At 31.8% G+C, this 20,043-nt stretch overlaps 1 protein-coding gene across 2 annotated transcripts in view; it reads left to right on the top strand.

Moving 5' to 3' along the window:
- Positions 1 to 20,043, top strand: part of Fur2 (furin-like protease 2) — a 918,757-nt gene that overhangs the window by 466,693 nt on the left and 432,021 nt on the right. The window lies entirely within an intron of this gene.

The raw sequence follows: 20,043 nt of genomic DNA, 5'->3' as shown, positions 1-20,043 counted from the left end.
ATATGTTCAAGGAAATAAAACTAAAAAAAACATTTTCAATCATTTTATTGATTTTATAGTTTTTCCGAGAAAAAGGTCTAATAGGTTGAACGTTTTGTGGACAATAAACAAAATCGTGCACTTTTACATATAAATGAAATGTTACAGCTAGAAGACAAATCATGTGAAAATCTCAATTTACCTACCTCAACAAAAACTAATGTAAAAGAAAACATCACCATAAAAGAAATTGTTTTTTATTATCAAATGTTCAATTTAATGTGTGATAACTTAAATAAAGATTCAATCACGATTTCCAGAATGATACATGAACAAACAGATAAAATTTTTTTATTAGTGGCCTAGAAGGTTCAAGAAAAGCATCTTTATATAAAACATTTATTTATTATTTCATTTTCCGTAAAAAAAAATTTTTATCTATGGCATGGACTGGTAGAGCATCAACATAAATTCTAAAAGGAATGTCTCGTCATAGAGCATGTCGTTTACCATTAGACTCAAACAACGTAGAAAGTTCGTTCTTGGAATTTGCATTTGAAAAAAAAATTAAAAGAAGCAGATTTAATTACATAGGACGAGTCTTTTATGATCTCAAAAAAGCCGTAGAAATAGTTGAAAGAACAAAACGTGATTTTTGTGATACAAATAATTATTTTTGTAGAAAATTATTTGCTTCAGGAGGTAATTTCAGACATATTCTTCCAGTATTTAAATTTAGTAATAGAAGCTCGATTATAGAAGAAAGTATTAAATCATCATAAAGTTAGTCGTTGTTTCAAATTCTTTAACTTAATCCCAATATTCGTTTAGTTGATAAAAAATTTTTAAAATTATTATCAGACATTGAAAAAGGAAAAATTAAATTATTTTAAGTACCCAGTAAATAAAAAACAACTGATGTTTATTTTGATATTATTAATAAAGATTTCAATTTTTTAGTAAATAGCGTAATACTTACTTCTCGGAACCAATACACTAACTTTTCAAATCATAAGATTCTAAATTATGTAAAAGGAGAAATAAAAACGTATTATAGCATAGATTGTGCTACTTACAAGGGTGTTGATAAATCTGATGATGATTATATAAATTTTCCAATTGAATTTCTAAACAATATTCGTAAAGGCTTACTACAACATAAGCTTAATTTTAAAATTGGAGCAATTCATATGTTGATACGAAATTTAAGTATAGTTAAGGGCTTCTGTAACAGTACAGGATTACAAATTACAAAATACTCAAATACAATATTAAATCAAAAGTTATAACTGCAGAAAAAAGTGGAAAAAGAGTTTTAATACCGAAAATAACTCTTGATACAAGAAATTCCTTATCATTACCTTTTATTTCATACAGAAAATGCTTTCCTTTAGTCTTAGCATTTCCAAAAACTGTCAATAAATCTTAAAGTTAAAGTTTTAGTAATATTGGATTATATTTGAAAAAATCACTGTTTTCACATGGTGAGTTATACGTAGCGTTATTAAAATGCAAAAATTAAAATGGAATTTATATTTCTATAAAACGTGATAATAATTTAAAAATAGAAAATGTTTTTTGGAAGGGAATTATTAACGTCAACTAATCTAAAGTAGATAAAAAAAAAATTTTAATTCTTAATATTCGTAAAAGTATGAAATTGTATGTTACATTCCTGCCCTGTTTATTTAAGTTATAAATAAATTAATTTAATCAACGAAATTACTATTGAAATATTGTTTCATGTCGATGTGCATTATTTGACATATTTCAATAAATATGATTTCTGTCTTTTTGGGGAAAATAGGGCTACGTACGAAGCCCACAGTTTAAATATTTTATAAGTTTATTCGTTATTATCGATTAAGTATAAAAATACAATGTTATGTTCTTATGCATACTCAATGATGCAATTAATAAACTTTTAAAAAAATATAAGGAAAAAAAACCAGCTCATCATAGATCTGCTTTAACGGTGGTGTAGGAATGTGCTAATGTTCTAGAAATTACAAGCTTTTCCAAGACTGTAAGGAAAGCTGAGGCAGAAGGTGAAAATAGTCTGAAAGGTGACTGGAGGGAGCTCTTTACAATCAAGTTGGATTATCCAGTTATTGGATTATAAAGTTATGAGGGAGGGGGGGGGGCAGAAAAGGATTGAACAAAACTTCGGTCCAATAAAAATTAGGTAAAAATTTACAGTATGAAAATGTGGTAGTACAAATTTTACAGCTAAAATAATCATAACATTCGAATAAGAAATAATAAGTGATGAAAAGTGGCTGTTTAGAAGTTGTGAGAGGGCTAAGAGGTTTTTTCAAAAAGTGTAAGAAGTGCTGAGAGTGGGGATGCAAAAAGTTATTAAACTAAAAATGACATGATAACTGATATAATTTCACTTTATTTAGAGACGCTGCTGATGGAAGGCTGAAAGGACTTCTTTTAAATTGTAAGGAAGGCTTACTAGATTATTTGGTTATTGTGTTGTAAAATTATGAGACGTTGAAGGGGGGAGGTAGAGGGGGCTAAACAAAAATTTAACCCAATTAAAATATAGTTAAAACTGATAGAATTTTACTGTATTTAGAGGGGGTGCTTAAGTATAGTGGAAGAGGGGCTGAGGGGGCTTATCAAAAAGTTGGAGGCTGACAGTGGGTTGAGGAAGGGTTGAGAGGGGGTTTACCAAAAATTTAAGTTAATAAAAATTACGGACAAATGTTTTAGAATTTTACCTAATATAGAAAGGTGCTAAGGAGTGCTGAGAAGGGCCGTGGGTGAGTGGAGGTGGGGTGGTGTCCTCTGGAATGACCGTCCAAAATCACCATGTAATATGAGAAGATATATGTATGCCCTAAGTATACATTTGCTGTACTTGCTTTCTTTCAGATATGGACCATTAAGACATGAGTTGAATAACCATCTAAAATATAAATAAATCACGCAAATGGCAGGAAAACACAAAGTTTCTTTGGTTCTGATAAATTTACTGTAACTATATGACCATCTCTAAGAATGTCAACCTATAGATGATGTTTATAGAGGATGTGCTATTGGTGTTGATGAATCACGTGCGTTAATATTTATCCATGACAGTGCTAGAAACTTTGTTAAATTAATTCCAAATATTATGTGATGGAACCTTCAAAGTAAATAAGCAGCCACTAAGTCAATCTTGATGATAACATGGGTTCATAAGTGCTTATATTTACAGATACGTCCAAGGCACCCTAAATGTGCTTAAGTATTTGTTATTCACTTGCGCAGAATCGATATGGTGAGTTTTGGTACAATGTATGATTTTTTATAAATTTTTTATCTTCAAAAAATTTGTCGCTATTTTTATATGTTTGTCTGTCATTATAAGGTGCTATAAACGAAAGCTTTTGTTTTATTTGAGTTACTTATCTTAGATGTAAGTATATTTTTATATCAAATAGTATATTTTCTTTTGTTAGAAATACATGTTTGAAAGAACCTTATTATAACTCTTTATGGAACTTGATGTTTATTAATAGATTAAATAAAAAAGTCTCATGTCGCAGTTGTAAATGTATTAAGATGAAACTTTTAACACAGGCAGCAACATTTCAAGGGAAATTATTGTCCTGTTGATTAATATAATAAAACAATATTTACAGGGATTTCTAGCCATTTTTGCGAGTACAAAAATAACTGCTTGTTACGATGTGCTATAGGAATTTATTCTTGACTTAATCTCAGGTATGGCAGAGAATGTTACAACAGCCATTTTGAGAAAGCCCAAATCAGCAAAAAAATTGTCTAAGAGCAAGAATAGCAGGCTACTTATTTTACATAAAGCAAATACTTATTGCAAATACGTAAACTTGATGAAAGTTAGTAAGTTGGGTAAGCAAATGAATACTTTCACGATTGCACTGTTATTAAATAGTTGTATAAATTATAATGTATAACAGGCACTGACCAAAAAGTGAAGTAAGTTAAATATACCAATGAAATATGATGATATATTTGAGGAAATCTATGCACTTTCACATCCGCCAGCTGATAAAATATCTGATGTGTTACACCAATCGGATAGTTAACATCACGATAAATTCCAAACTTTTGTGACGAACTTGGAAACAGTGTGGGTCTCTCCAGCCAATGTTGTATCCGTACATAAAAATCATATAAGAACGAATAATACTACAGAAAATTTTCACCTCGTAGCCAAACAAAAATTGGAGTTCGCCCAGTAGTATGGAAAATGCTTGATAAGGATCTCACTTATTTTTTTTTTTAATAATATAATTTATGTGCTGTGAAAGTTTTAAACTAATATTTATACTAATTAAAACTTACGTTCTTCAAACAGATGCAATAATAAAGACCATGATAATAATTGCAGAAATGTATACAAACGCACAAAGAGATCGTCGTGATAAATCTGGTTGTCCTCTTAATAGTTAGCAGATTAGGCTATTATGAAAGCTGAAAGAGACTTTCAAAATAGGCAGTAACAAATGATTATTAATAGCTCATTTTTTCTTATTTACAGTTTTTTTTACAGTTTCCTTAAACTTTCAAACTATTTGACTAATAAACGAATGATTGTTGCTGTGTAGTAATAGTATCTTAATTTGGATACGGCACAAATGGAGTTTTTTTCCTAATAACTAATATAATTAGACACCAGTTGTAAAGGAAGAATTTCAAACTTTCTTGTACAATATTTAAATTTTGGCCAATACCTTCTTTTTTCATAGATTTAAAAATTGAATAAAATTATTAACGCCACTTATATCACATTATGTACGATATGCAAAAATTTTTGGCGTTCCGGTTTAAGATTTAATACGTCACCTTGCAAGTCTGAGACGATTAAAATTGACAAGAGCCAAGTATAGTTCTGATCCATTTTAGTTAATATGCTACTAGAAATTAGTAAAAGTAACAGCACATAAAAAAATGAATGTATTTTTATTGTATTGTAGTTTACTGTGAAAATGCAACAGTTTGTGGAGCAAATGATTTATTGATTAAAGGTGACAGCACTGATAATGCAAGTGACAGGGAGTCTAGTGATAATAATTTAAACGGAAATGAATCAAGAAACGAGAACGATTTAAGTGGAGATGAATCTGAAAATGAAGTTGGGGTGGCAAATGTGGTGGAAAACCAAATTGTAGATGACAACAAGATAAAGGAAGATGTGCAATTTTTCCTTAACAATTTTGTACTAACGAGCTGGAGTGTACATGTTGTCTGCTTTTAATCAAACTTTTTTTTTCAACAATCTTTTCTTGCTGAAGCTGATAATATCAACAAATTCTTCATAACTTTTAGGTGGTCGATTCGAGAATGAATTAGTACTTGGAAGGAGGAGGTGACACTTAATTTGTAAGTGTTCCAAAAATTTGTTGACTTTTAAAGTAGTTTAAATTTTTAAATTTCGTTTTTAAGTGATCTTTACTACGTGCATATTATAACAAGTTGCTTTTATATGTTGAAAACAAGAAGCTTTTTTAATAGTATTGTTATTTAGACAAATACAAATGCACAAATACGAATGCAAAATTAAAATAAATTAATAAATTGTTTTCAAAACTAATATCAAAAGATCACTAGCGTATGATTTTAAATACATGAAATAAAATAATATTTTTTTATAATGTTTGATGCAAGATGCAACATTGATTCATGAAGCTGAATTAATTCCTCCTGAAGAAACTCAACTTTCGCTTGCTCCAAGAGGGGGTAAACCTTGCTACAGCAGGGATAGGGCTTGGCAACATCAACTGCGTGCGGCAGCCTCAGAAGTCAAGGAAGAAGTGTAAGCTGTCCATAATCACGGAAATGAAGATCCTGATGCAGTCGATGCAGGTCAACTTCCACTAGCTTGAAGAGGAGGCAAAGCACGTCGTGGCAGAGGCAGATCTCGCTAAAATCAACAACGTGCGGCAGCTGTAAGAGTCAACGAAGAAATAGAAGCTGTTAATGACTAAGAAAACGAAGATCCTGAGCTAGGTAATGCAGTATAACCCCCACTAGTTCGACCTCTGCAACATCAACAACGTGGTGCAGCTGTTAAAGTCGACGATTTATGGAACGCTGCCAATGATAAGAATCTTGGAGTAGTGACAGAAGATGAAGCTATTATTTAATTTTGCATAGGTCATGAAAGAGGCAGATTTTTCTTTTTTAGGGTAGAATTTAGTAGAATCAACAGCATAATGCAGGTGTAGAAGCCAATGAAATACTAAAAGTTAGAATTACCTAAGAGCTCCCAGAAAACGCCGAGGCAGCAGTGCCAGTCCAGCAACAAATTCATTGACATGATACAGCGATTGATATGGGTGTACAAGTGAAAGAGCCTATCATTCATGAGCCTCAAGTAGACGGACAAGCCGCAGTTTTCATTCGACCACTGTCCGATCAAATTTTATCTCAACATGATTTCCTAACTTTGGATAGAAATAATAGCGAAAATAAAAATGGTTCTAAAGCCCAATGTAATTTTGTAAAAACAATCATTGATTATATTCCATTACATTATTTACCTAAGACAAATGTAATGACAAAAAGTTAAAGTTATAAAAGTTTAAGTTATAATAATTGAATTAGTTTTTTTTTTTTTTTTTTTTTTACTCAAAGTAGCGCCACCAAGAAAAAAAAAATCGTCAAGCAGGACAAGCTGCTAGAGAGTAAAAAAAATTATGATTTACTTTTTTTTGGACGATTTGTCAGTTAGGATAAAATTCACATGAATTTGGAGGTAAATTCAAATAATTTTATCCTTAGGAGTGTATAATGCGCAGCTCATGTCTAATTCAGTTTTGTTCAAATTTAGACTTACATTTCATGATGAAAACTTATTACAGAATGCGTTTCCTGCTTTGCGTACAAGTATGTTCAACTACTGAGAATCTGCTGCCATTAAACTTTGCACTACGTGTGCTAACGAATTATGCAAGTTAATAAGACAGACCTGAATGACCTGCCCATTTTGTAGACAGATCGTAATATCGTGGTTACCCCCAACAATGATGCCAGATGTAAAGTAATAAGAAATTTTGTACCTTATGTAACATTCAATCACGTTTCAAAATGCACGTATGCATTTTATTTCAGCGCTCCAGCGTAATTGATTGATGGAATAGTAATTAATTTAAAAAAATAAATGTAGGAAGAAAAAATAATTTGCGAAATTAAAAAAATATTTTTTTCGTACAGTTCGTGCCAACAATATATGGTTATCCTGCAGTAGTTGCATAAAATGTGTAATATTAATTTTGAACTATTGATTAAAAGAATTGAAAGCATAAATATCTGTGTTGTTTCTAATCTATTTATTTTCCTGAAATGAAGTATAAAAACAGTTATTGAATGTCAGTATTTCAAAAATTTAGCACAATGTGTCAACTGATTTTCAAGTACACTAAACGTCAATCGTATTTGTCTGAATGCTCATTCAAATTAAAATATAATTGGTTGCTTTAAATGAACAATATTTTTTATTAGATAATAAGTAACACGTATGATAAATAATTTATGATTGACGTTAGGCGTATAAACAATTTTCTACCGTCGTGAACTGAACAATCTGACATGTGCGAGAAACACCCCTTAAGAAAACATTTTTTCTATCATGATAATTATATGCAAATGCAGAGAATTTTTAATATCTTGCATGAAATGTCTTAACTATTTACTTTCTAAAGTTTTTCTTTATTTGTACTTCCATAAGATTGAAATGTCCATCGTCATAGTAAAAATGATCGCAAGTTATAGACCTTAAGCTAGTTAGTATTTCTGGCACGTATCTCGCTCTTAACATTATGGTCCGTTGGTAAATACTTAATAGAAGTGCAGAAATTCTCCCAACATTTTCATACTCATTTTTCATGGATTACAAGCCTATCTTTCACCTAAAATCGTCCACTATTATTAATCTTTAAAAAATAAAATGATTTTTATGGAATAGTAACTTGCAAAATCTTGTATGTACAACATCTTATGGCGTAAGTCATCAATAAAAAGTTTTTGTATAAAAAAATTTAACTTACCATGTTTGTACAACCTTAACGTTTTAGAAAAAATTAAGCTTACCAGGTTTGTACAACTTATACATCATCGAATGTTACTATTGTTTGATTTGTAGACACAAATAGATTTGTGATTTTTATGTACAATATTTTGTGTACAACTGTAAAATTTATTATTTGTATTATTTGTGTACAATATAGCTGTGGATAATAATTGTTACAAATAAGTATTGTGTAAACAACTGAAACTTAATTAAGTACGAAAGGTATCACGAAAGTTTTGTTTACAATTATTATGTGTCAAATCAAAACCTCGTCTTTAAACGTACTGAACTAATTTTTATCAAATTTTTAAACGTTACTAATACTAACTAGCAGTAAAAATTTTACAAAAAAAGATTTATTAAGAAAATGAAAAGAGATATTGATTGAAGCAACAAATAACATTATTACAGTAAATATGATTTATATAGCGATGTTGGACTTCCAGGAAGATTCTAAGGATTGTGGTACTAAAATAGTTAAGGATAACGTTCTACATCATTTTCCCGATCCTGGTTTTGCACTAACAAATCAGTATTAGCATGATACTAAGGATTGTTTTTTTTTACGAATGAAAAGCCGTGGGGTGTTGAAAATATGGGAAAAAAACAACCTTAAAAAGTAAAAAACTGCAAAAAAAATTCAGATAAGTGATATGAACAAGTCAATTCAAACGTAGTTAGAAAAGTAGTTTACACTGTTATATATAAAGACAATCGTGTTTGTTATGAATATTATCTGACGAGTCATGGACATTTCGCCCAAACGACAAATCGCCCACCAATGAGGAGACGGTATTAAAAAAATCGCCCACCAATCAGCGTCAGGGTAGTTTAACAGTTTACGCTTACTCGAGGGATTACGGGAACTGTAGCATACTCAAATGGTAACGACAAATGATGATACCGTTTGGGGTACGGTAGGTAAGATATCTTTTATTGATTATGTAGGTAAAATATGATATGCCGAATGTTCTGTAGATGTCACGGCTAGTATTAGATAATGTTACATATAATTAATAAAAATGCAATTCTACTGTTGACATTACTTAATCTTATGTATCATTTATAGAGATATTCTCATTCCAAGTATTTTTATTACGTCACCTCGTATCACTATCATCCGAAATACTACGATTATCTTACAACACAAGACACACACAGTAGATAAATATTAGAAAATTTTATTACTCGATCTCTTAAGAAAGTTTTTTTATTTTAAATATTTGTAGATGCTTACAAAAATTATTTACCCCTATCATGGTAGTCTAGCTTAACATTTTTCTGCTTTTGAAGCTTAGTTTTCTCTCATTTTGACAGCCAAAAATTCAAAAAAGTTTGTACCAACGATTTATAATTGAAAGTATTAATACTGATTTACATTCCACATAATAATTAAGATTTTTATTCACAATGTCTTGTATTCTTGGGCTTGGCAGTTTTTTTTATAGATTTGCTTCGTACTGCCACACGTTAAAAATAATTCGGCCCAAACTATCGGTACACATACTCTGCTTTTTCGTTTTTTTTTCTAGCTCGTTTTTCTTTGATAATATTGGTTACATCTGCGAACTTTCTTTTCCTGCAAACAGTCACTTTTTTGGCGAGCCCTTCCTTCATTGGCTCTGTTTGCACCTTCATGTCACCAGCAACAGCCAGTTGATTGTCGCAGCTGTTTGAACAATGAACGGGCTCCTAGAAACAAAACGATAAATTAATAAAGTACTACATATTTAAGGAATTTCATGCCAAAATCGATTTCTTAAGAAAAATGCTGAAACTTGAAATGCGGCAAGTGTTAACATTACTACACGTAAGTGATAAAAGTTTCATAAATACTTGGCGTGCCGTTTTCGAGACATTCAATATTAACGCGGCATGTGTTAATGCGGCGTCTTACGAGCAAGTCATTTGAAAATACTTATTTCTGTTAATAACAAAAATTTTCTAAATATTATTTTAAAAAACAAATTCAATACAGGTCAAACTATGATTAATCTACTGAAAGATGAGAAACATGTTTCGGGCCGTCTTACGGATATATTAATAAAAACGAAATTTGCCATGCTTTCCGTATATATATATATATATATATATATATATATATATCTGCATTGTAATAAAGTTAAACTCAATTTTTAGCATTTTCTTAAAATTTTCGATTTTTTGTATTTCAGTGTTGTGATATTACGGTTGTTATAGTTATTCAAGTGTCAATTGGCATAAATGAACGATGATCATTTGTATTACCAATGATTATCGACTATACTAAATTGATTGAGACCCACTGGGTGGCATAATCTACCTTAAGGGTAGTTTAACTTGTACATACATTAGTAAGTAGCTGATTCTACATGCTCTTAATTGGTGTAAGACTAAGGATGTAATTAATGCATGGGGAACGGTAACAGTTGCATTATATTCTTTTACTATCTATAATCGTCTATGCTTACATATAATTTAATCCATATTTTTTGCAGATTAGTCACTAAAAAATGAACAATCTATGATTAAAAATTATTAAAAATGCATTTTTTTCTAAATTTAATAATTACTTACAACACAAGTAAGCGGCTTACATAAATAGATTTCAGTTACTTCTGTACTTACTATCAATGGGCTCACAATTTAATCAAAACTTTCTTTAGAAAAATTTTCCCCACTACACAATTAATTGTTGTTAAACAATAATTATCACACATTATGTCCATTACATCTGTTTGTCAGGTACATGAGATTTACACTTATCTGACAGAACATAATCATTGGCTCATTGACAACGAGCGCATACAGAAAATTGTAACAACAATCCATAAAGGCACGCCTTATTATGAACACGATTAATTTTTTAAATACTAACGGTTTCGTGCACCTCACGCAGAATAGAATCAATTTTCACTGCTATAGGTCTTGAGTCTTCTTCCTCATCGTACCGAAAACTTTCAAAATCCATTGCGTCATCTTTCACGTCTGAATCAATTATTTGCTCGTCGTCAGACTCCAAATCTTCAGTACTTAGTTCATCTGAAACATTGAAGATTTTGTTAGTAATTGCTGTAGTCAATCAAGCCTTGTATGTAAAATTTGTTTTATTTTTTCTCATATAGGAAGCTTTCTAATAGCCGAAAAATGAATTTGATGGCAAATTTTAATAAACTGGGGCTAACTCATTTTTTTTTTAATATTTACCGCCACTTAAAAAAAATGTGTGGATTTCATCGATTTTTCCTTTTTACATTTCAAGTTGTACTTACTTCTAAGAATTGTACAAACAAAAAAACCATACTTAAGCTATTAATCGTTGCTTTGAAAAATTTTTTATTGAAAATTCGGATAAACGTTTGTATTTTATAAAAGTACAGGAATTTTTATATAATTCAATAAATTTGGTTTGTGCGTTTTACTGGGTGTAAGTAGGAAATTGTAGTAATCAGTCATATTTCGGAGACCTTTGACTATTAAATATTAACCTGGGCTTTTTTTTGTGAATATGATTTTGACTTAATCAACATTGTGATTTTTTTATTCGATTTCGTTCACTTTCTGATTGAAAAAAAAAGTGTTTATACACAAATTATTTTTGTTTTTAAATGTTTTATGATAGAAATTTAAAAAAAAATAGAATTTAATTGTATACCCAAACAAGACTCTGGATGTAATTAAAAACATTTTAATTTGTTAGTGTGCGTTTTTTTGTTAGTCATCTAAGAATGAAATGCATATAATCATCCTTATCTCTGCAGTTATTAATTTGATTGATTGTAATGGACTTGGTAATCTGGTTTGTTTTTTGGAATACCGATTACTATGGCATAAAAGTTATAACCTCATTTACTCGTCTTTTTACTATTATTTTTATATGACCTGTTTTAAAGAAAAGAGATTTTAAAGCTTTTTTTTATTTTCTTAGATGTTTTCTGATTTGAGGTACAAACACAATTTCTACAGAAAACGTCTTAATATGGATTATTATAGTTTGTTTATGGACATTACTTTTAAAAATTAATTATATTACTTAGAGCTATTCCGACTATTTATTACTTTTAAAATATGTTACATCTGTGCAATCTTAAACGAACAAAACCGATAAAACATAGTCATCCCACTCATATTTATAACGTGAAGTATATATTTAAGATTATCATACTTTCCGTGATGTGTTCGAGAAGAGAGTCATCATCATAGCCTGACAAATTGTTCAGGAATTGTGTCACTGTCCACGGAGGGTCTGAACGTAGCTCCGCCCATGCAGCTCTTACGGCTTCGTCTCGCAGACGCTGAGAATTTTTTTGCCCAGTTGTTGTACCGCAGTACTTTTTCGCTCTCTCAAGATGTAACAAAGACCTCTCTTTTAGCTTTGTGAAAGTATCTGTGAAAAAAAGAAATACCAATTATTACTATACGTGCAAAAATTGAAACCGTTAAAAAATAATATTCTGTACACGTATACTGTGTAATTTTACAGATCATTTACTCATCCCTATTCAATAACCTGCATCTACAAGTCACTGCTTTATAGCTGTAATTAGCTACAATCACAGAAATATAAATATATCTTTAAACAATACCATTATTTACAGTTGTTAATTTTTGGCAAATTTAAAAAAAAGACAATTGATTACAAGTTTTTCATATATTATCGGTCATATCTCACGGTTCTTCCATAAAATATTAATAAACTTTGGCTTATTTTCTTATATTGGAGGTTGATCACCGCTCAATATAAAATATTTTAATCAAACAGATTGTGGTTTTTTGCATTTCAGTTTTACTTAATTTCTGTAACGAATTTTGAAAAATCGATTTTAGAGCTATTTATCGTTGTTTAGAGAAATTTTAAAATAAAAAATTAAATAGATTATCAAATTTCATACGAAAAAAAAAAATTTCAATATAATTTAATACAGTTTTACGAGTGGATGTGCGTAAACGTGAGTCTGGAAACAAAATAACAAAACTTAATAACTGTGGGGCTCCAAATTGGGTGAGGCTACCCATAAGGCGCAGTATTTAATATAAATTATTCTTTTACTAAATCTGGTAAATTATCGATTTCGCGACAGTACGAAAAACGTCTGCTGATTGCGCACGAAACTCCTTTCTATAGACTTTTTGTGATTCATCGAAGAGCACAAAAAATAAGGAGCTAGAGTCAACTTTTAATTGTAGTATCCCCCGAAAGGTTTACATAATTTAGTAATGAAATTAAGTTTGTGTGATATTTTTCTCCAGCAATTTCTTTACATTTTCAGACACGCAATTAATTAATTAAGATAAGATAAATTTATAAGAGTTTTTTTAGAAGTTAATTTATGAGTAACGAAGAAATACTACTTTTGAAAAAAAGTGATTCTTATACGGGGGACCATTTTCAGATATTTTTTGTAGATTTGCTGAGATTTGAGAGGATATATTTTCTTTACCCCTGCTCCCTAGATGTGTACATGATTATTTTAAATGACAAATGCTTACACAAAAAAGTGAAGGTGCTAGGCTTTGTCCCCAACAGCTCGTTCAACATCCTGTAGAAGGTCTCCAAAAAATTATTTGTCCGATCGATGAGATCGTACACGGAAAAGACGTGTGGCTTAACTTTCTTAATCCACTCCTCTTTATAGTAGTACTTCAAAAATTTTAGCCATTTCTTCTTCATCAATTCATCGTCGATGAAAGATTTGCTGACAAGTTTTACAATAACTTCATAACCTTCTTCAATGTTATCGGCAGGGAGGAGTGGAAGAAGTAGCAACTTTTTTAGTATTACATGACTTTCTGGGTTTACTTCTCGATTGTTGTGCCGAAAAAAAATCCTGTAGTCCTTTGACTTTGCTTTTCGTACGACTGCCTACACAGAAAACATGCAAATTAAGGTCATCGTAACGATGCACCTACGCCTTTACATTACGAGCGTTCACATACTTATTATTTTCTTAAATTCATTGTAATCTAAAGAGACATGAGCTTACTTGTGATATGTGAAAGTAACACCCCTTTACTTTCATTCCATTGAAGGACTCCCGCAAGGACCTGATGAGCGCTTTTTCGTAATCGCACATGGCTCGGCGTGGCGCAAATGTAGGGCTGATTTCTTTGATGGCAGCCCACACTGCTTTATATGCATGGCTTGTTCGGCAACTCATGATAACAAATGCACAGGGAACAACCTATTAAACAAAATTTTTCCATGACTGTTTCATAGGTCAGTATAAATGTTCGAATTTTGAAGATCGACAAATGTTTAACAAAGCGCGTCTTATTTTCTTCATCATCATATATCGCTGATTAAAAAGTAACTATCGGTGGCTTGCGAGACTTTTTGTTTTTTGCGCGTTAAACTTCTCTTTCCTTGGGGCTTTGGAACAGAACGGACGTGTCACGATATTAGCAATCTAACCTAGAGCTTTGGATCGTTATATTTTTTCCTTCGACGTCTCATCGTCATTGACGAAAAAGTTTCTACCGTCTCCCAACGAGATCAAACGAGGGTGCTCACTACACTTCAACATCGTCTCCCCGCGAGACTCAAATTATTTCGTGGCGACGAAAATGCGGTCCTGCCTGGCCAGCAGACCCGAGAAAGCCGAGCGCCAGCTCGCATAACCAGACTCTCCCCCTTGGGAAGCTTTCGAAGCTCACGACTTTAAGGTACATTTTCACCTCATGCAACATACACATATTCACATACATACTTACAAGAACGATCGCTGTATCGGTTATTATTAATGACTGTATCACATTCTTGTATATTAACACGAACAATAAAACAGGTTTTTTACCGAAAGGTTTTTTCCTGTAATAAATATCTTTTATTTACATCACTACTAACAACTCATAAAATAACTAATAAACAATAATAATATTGAGAGCGACGCTTACCCCTAAGGTCTTACTCTCATTGCGACATAAAAATTGAAATTTAAATAGTCGCCCACGCTACAATGACTATTAACTTTGTTACGTTGTCAGAAACGTAAATTATAGCAATTGTATACCGTGAGATACATAGTTATCTGAACGTTTGTGATATTTTTTTTTGTATGAAAGGACTAAGTACTTATATTCAAATTAGATTATTTTTTTGACTTACCACATTGTGTTTTTTTGACATTATTGTCAAAACTTGCTGAACGCCACTTACATTTGGTCTACATCTAAACGTTTCATCTACGTAGATGTCATTGTTTTCGTCAAACTTGTCTAGCAAATTTTTGTCATACAGCAACAAATGGTCGCTCTTCGATGATGATGATATCAATTTATACGAGATGGACATAGCGTTGTCTTTATCTTGAAAATCCAACAGCTTAGAATTCGCTTGGAGGCGCTGCGCCAGAGCTGCAATGGAGCTATACTTCTTTTTGTACCCACTTTGGCCTGTACATTTCTTCTTCTCTCGTTGCATTGTTTTTTGCATAGAGGGATAGGAGACTTCGGATGCAATGTGTTTATCTCTAAAAATGTAATTATAAATACTGTATGGTTATAAGATTGATTGCCATTAACTGTAGCGATCTCACGGTTGCTTTCATGTTAAGTACTTTGGTACCGGTCAAACAACTTTAGCGTTATTTTTTTTTTTCACTTGGCTTTTAATTGTGTCCACCATCGTTATAAAAAAAAAAAATACAGTGCCGTTAAATGTTCATCATGATATACTTTGCCGCTAACTGATAAAAACGAGTAAAAAAACAGTGTAAATAAAGTTGTATATACATACAGGATAAATTATTTGCCAATGTTTTCTATACCGCATGAAGCTACTCCAACGCAGTGACACAATTGAGGCCCTGGATCGAGGAACCGGCGCCGCGCTCGGAACCTTCGAAAAATGCTGTCAACAAACCAAAATTTCAAAAGTTACCAAATCATTCTGTAAAAAATATGAGCTTATGCAGAATATAAAAATGCATGTTTCTCCTATTGAAAGTTTTTTTGTTTAATCAGTAGTTTTTGAAATAAAAATTAAATACTGCAAAATTCGCTCTGCTTGAAATTCTTGATTTTATGAACTTGAATCGCCGTATCTCCGCAGAAAATGCATTAATCGACTTGAAATTTTAAACGTAACTTAACTAGGTATAGGCGATGCTAATAGTATCACTAGAAAAATGAATAATATTAATAATTCAATATTATTTAATTAAAAAGTGCGCAGCATCAAAGGTTATGGCATTCATGATTCACTGATAAAAAGTGTGCTACGAAGTTTCGAGTTGGGAAATTTTTCAGCGAGAAAGTTGTTCATCTACGTATGAAGAAGTTTTCTTCCAAATTTCAATGAAATCCAATGAGTATTTCCAGAGATAGAGCGATTTTAAGTTGCGGCAGGTATCGCGCACAGTGCAGCAGCTCAATCTATACCATGGGCTTTCGTATAGATTGAGCTGCTGCACTGTGCGCGATACCTGCCGCAACTTAAAATCGCTCTATCTCTGAAAATACTCATTGAATTTCATTGAAATTCGGAAGAAAACTTCTTCATACGTAGATAAACAACTTTCTCGCTGAAAGTTTTCCCAACTCGAAACTTCGTAGCACACTTTTTATCAGTGAATCATGAATGCCATAACCTTTGATGCTGCGCACTTTTTAATTAATTAATATTGAATTATTAATATTATTTATTTTTCTAGTCATACTATTAGCATCGCCTATACCTAGTTAAGTTACATTTGAAATTTCAAGTCGATTAATGCATTTTCTGCGGAGATACGGCGATTCAAGTTCATAAAATCAAGAATTTCAAGCAGAGCGAATTTTGCAGTATTTAATTTTTATCTCAAAAACTACTGATTGAACAAAAAAACTTTCATTAGGAGAAACATGCATTTTTATATTTTGCATAAGCTCATATTTTTTACAGAATGATTTGGTAACTTTTGAAATTTTGGTTTGTTGACAGCATTTTTCGAAGGTTCCGAGCGTGGAGTCGGTTCCTCGATCCAGGGCCTCAATTATAGATTATGATACTTACTGCAGTGAAACGTCATCAAATATCACCCGAGTTGACGATGCAGCCCAATTCCTATTTGTCTCCTCTTTCAGCTTCTTTCTCATGACCCGCTTTTCAATGCTTTGATGCGTAGATTTACTGCAAGAATGCTCTCCAGATAAAGTGATGGACTCTGGATTATGACTTGCATCAATCTGCAGCTTTGCTGTGCAACCAGTCTTGATGCAACCGTACCTGTAATATTCAAGTTTCATAAGCTATCGATAAGCTTCGTCAAACATGATTAGCTAAAATGGCACCTATATAGAGTAGCTACAATATAGACCGTAATACTGCAATAATCTTTTCGATTGATTTTAAATTTTTTAATAATCTTGTAGAATAATCACCGTATTCATGTGGGTTTTGGAAAAATTAATTGTTTTAACAGAAGGCTCAAAGGACCATCAATAATAGTGTTACAAGGATGTTTATAAAGTATTTTTAGTTAAGGAGTACCAATCGTATAGACGTACAATTTTAATACTGCAAAAGAAAGAAGTATTTCAAGAGAGCAAATAAATATTATTAATGGCGTTACCTCAGACTATACCCAGAACCGACTTTACTCTATTAGTGATATTATTCGCTTTATTACTGGTATTAGAAATAATTTAGCAAAATACAATTGTCTAATCATAGTTGATTAACATTTTTCTATAGGCAACAAAAATTGGAAATCGGCCAAAAATCAGAACCTTACTTAAAAAAAATTTTTAATATCGAAGTTCTAATTAGTGTTTCAGATATTTCAGGTATAATCTTACTAATTTTAGCGGCCGGAATCATAAATATAACAACTTGTTTTGTATACGTAGTAGCAGATAATGAAAAAATTTTCCTACAAACCTGATATAGCGTTCCATTTATAATAACCACGACAAAAATTATTTTTACAATATACATCAGAACAAATAAGTCATACATGGCTTTGTTTGTCGAAATTTTAACCTCGTTTTTTGCAAAAAATAAATTTGTATTATTATCATGCAGTTGGAATTTAGTGATGTGCATATATTCCGTAAAAATAAAAATCTTCTTCGGGAATTCTAATTTAAAAAAGTAATTGTTGAATTATGATGCTCGCGGATTGCTGACGGAAGAATACGTACATATCTATGAGACACAGCTCAATTATTTTTTTACAAGAAACTGTGTGAGGACCTCGTGCGGAGTCTTAATTGGAGTCTAAATCGCATATTTTCTGTGTATATATAATCCTACATATCTACTGATATACGTACCAGTGCAGTTGCACGTGACAAGTCTACTGTATAATGCCCGCGGTCGTCTGTAAGGCCCGTATAGAAGTAGTGTGAAATCGTTTTGTAAGATGTGCATAACAACACGCATGAACACGCACTTCGGAGAAAAAATAACGCGGACGGTAGATGACTTTGTTGTATTACTAGAGTAAGGGAGAGGGCATGCATCTTCTACGTATCAGTAAAAACTCTTCAACCACAAATAAACCGAAGGATTCGTAGATGGATGGTGTTTTATGAAAGATATACGGAATATTGACTTACCTTGTTTTTTCAGTGTTTTTCACGCGGTAGTTGTATCCGTTATATGTATATCCACGAAGACATGCAATCTCGTCACTTGTGATCACATTAGCCATTGATGGACAAAATTGCGTACCTTGGTACTGCAGCACGTGGAAAATTATCAGAACCGCGCTTTTTCAGAACACTGGTTAAACTGCAAGACGCCGAGCAAAAACCAACACTACCGAATAAATATTCACAGCATGTCGAAAATATTCTTTGATGCGGTGTTCACGAAATTTACATGAATAACGGAATGTATAAGTGCCTTTGAAAACAATTGCGTGTGAAAAAAATCCTTTACGAAAAAGTACAGTAAGACATCGCGCACGTCGATTAACTCTACTACCTGCTTACACGGCAATTATTTGCAGACTGAATGGACTGATGACTTAATGCGTACTAGAATGCACACTTTGTCGTATCCTACGGGAGATGGCAGGTGGGAGGGGAAAGAGTAATATATATCTCTCTAGCTACCGCTTGTTTCGGGAAAATGCAAAACACCATTCGCGTGCCTAACTTGTAGAGGATTGCGAGGAGGGGGTGGGAAAGTGGGAGGAGAGAAATAAAGTGGGCAAGGAAAGGATGGTAAATAAGAAGGACTGCATTATGATAGCTATACTCGTACAGCAATTTTTTCGTGCGAGTTGCTGAAAACCTACGGACAATATATTGATTGCCAGCGTATTCGCTAGAATGTACTTTTGCTCAGTTAGAAATGAAGTCTTACAAAACACAGAGAGATTAATAGGTATGGGAGCTTCATAATGTTTTTTCTCGCAACCTTAGTAATAAGCAATTTTTTAAAGATTGATACATTCATTGTTATGGGGAAAGAAAAAATTTGAGAGCGTTTAAAAAAACGTAATTTTTAATACTAAACTTTTTTAGTGTTTACCAACTGTTTATAACAATTCAGGGCTTTTTAAAGTGAACGTTTGTAAATAATAAGGTAATATTTTTATACAAACGGTAAAACAAAAATGTTGGTATTTCTTATGAGCATTAGTAACAATCTCCTATTGTCGCACAGGGCTCTTATTCTCAATAGAGGTCTAAAAACGCATAATTCAAACATTTAACACTGAGAAACAAAAAAATTATCACTCTTCAGCTTTGTAAAATATAACACATAAAATATAACTCTTATTTACAAAAAGAATATCGTTCTATAAAAATTGTACAGAAAAAATAATTTTGAATGCATTTAATAATCATGGCACGCTGGGGTAGGCAGGCAAGTGCTAGTGATAGGTTATCAAAATAGTTCTTAAATTTTTATGAAAAGTATATAAATTATTATGTAAGGTAATACTGGCAAAAACAAGACTATCTGGTTATTAGATTTGTATAATGAATAAATTAATTAGTACGCCAGTACGTGCCAATGACGAGCATTCCAACTACTTTTCTTCATTATTTTATATTTCATATCGTTTTTTAGGTAAGTAGGTGGCAAAGGAGAGTAGCTCGAC

This window comes from Copidosoma floridanum, unplaced genomic scaffold, assembly GCF_036245765.1.
Source record: "Copidosoma floridanum isolate Cflo_tuat_1 unplaced genomic scaffold, Cflo_Japanese_pri ptg000022l, whole genome shotgun sequence".
NCBI classification, from domain to species: Eukaryota; Metazoa; Arthropoda; class Insecta; order Hymenoptera; family Encyrtidae; genus Copidosoma; species Copidosoma floridanum.
This window is presented reverse-complemented; position numbering and strand designations above follow the sequence as displayed.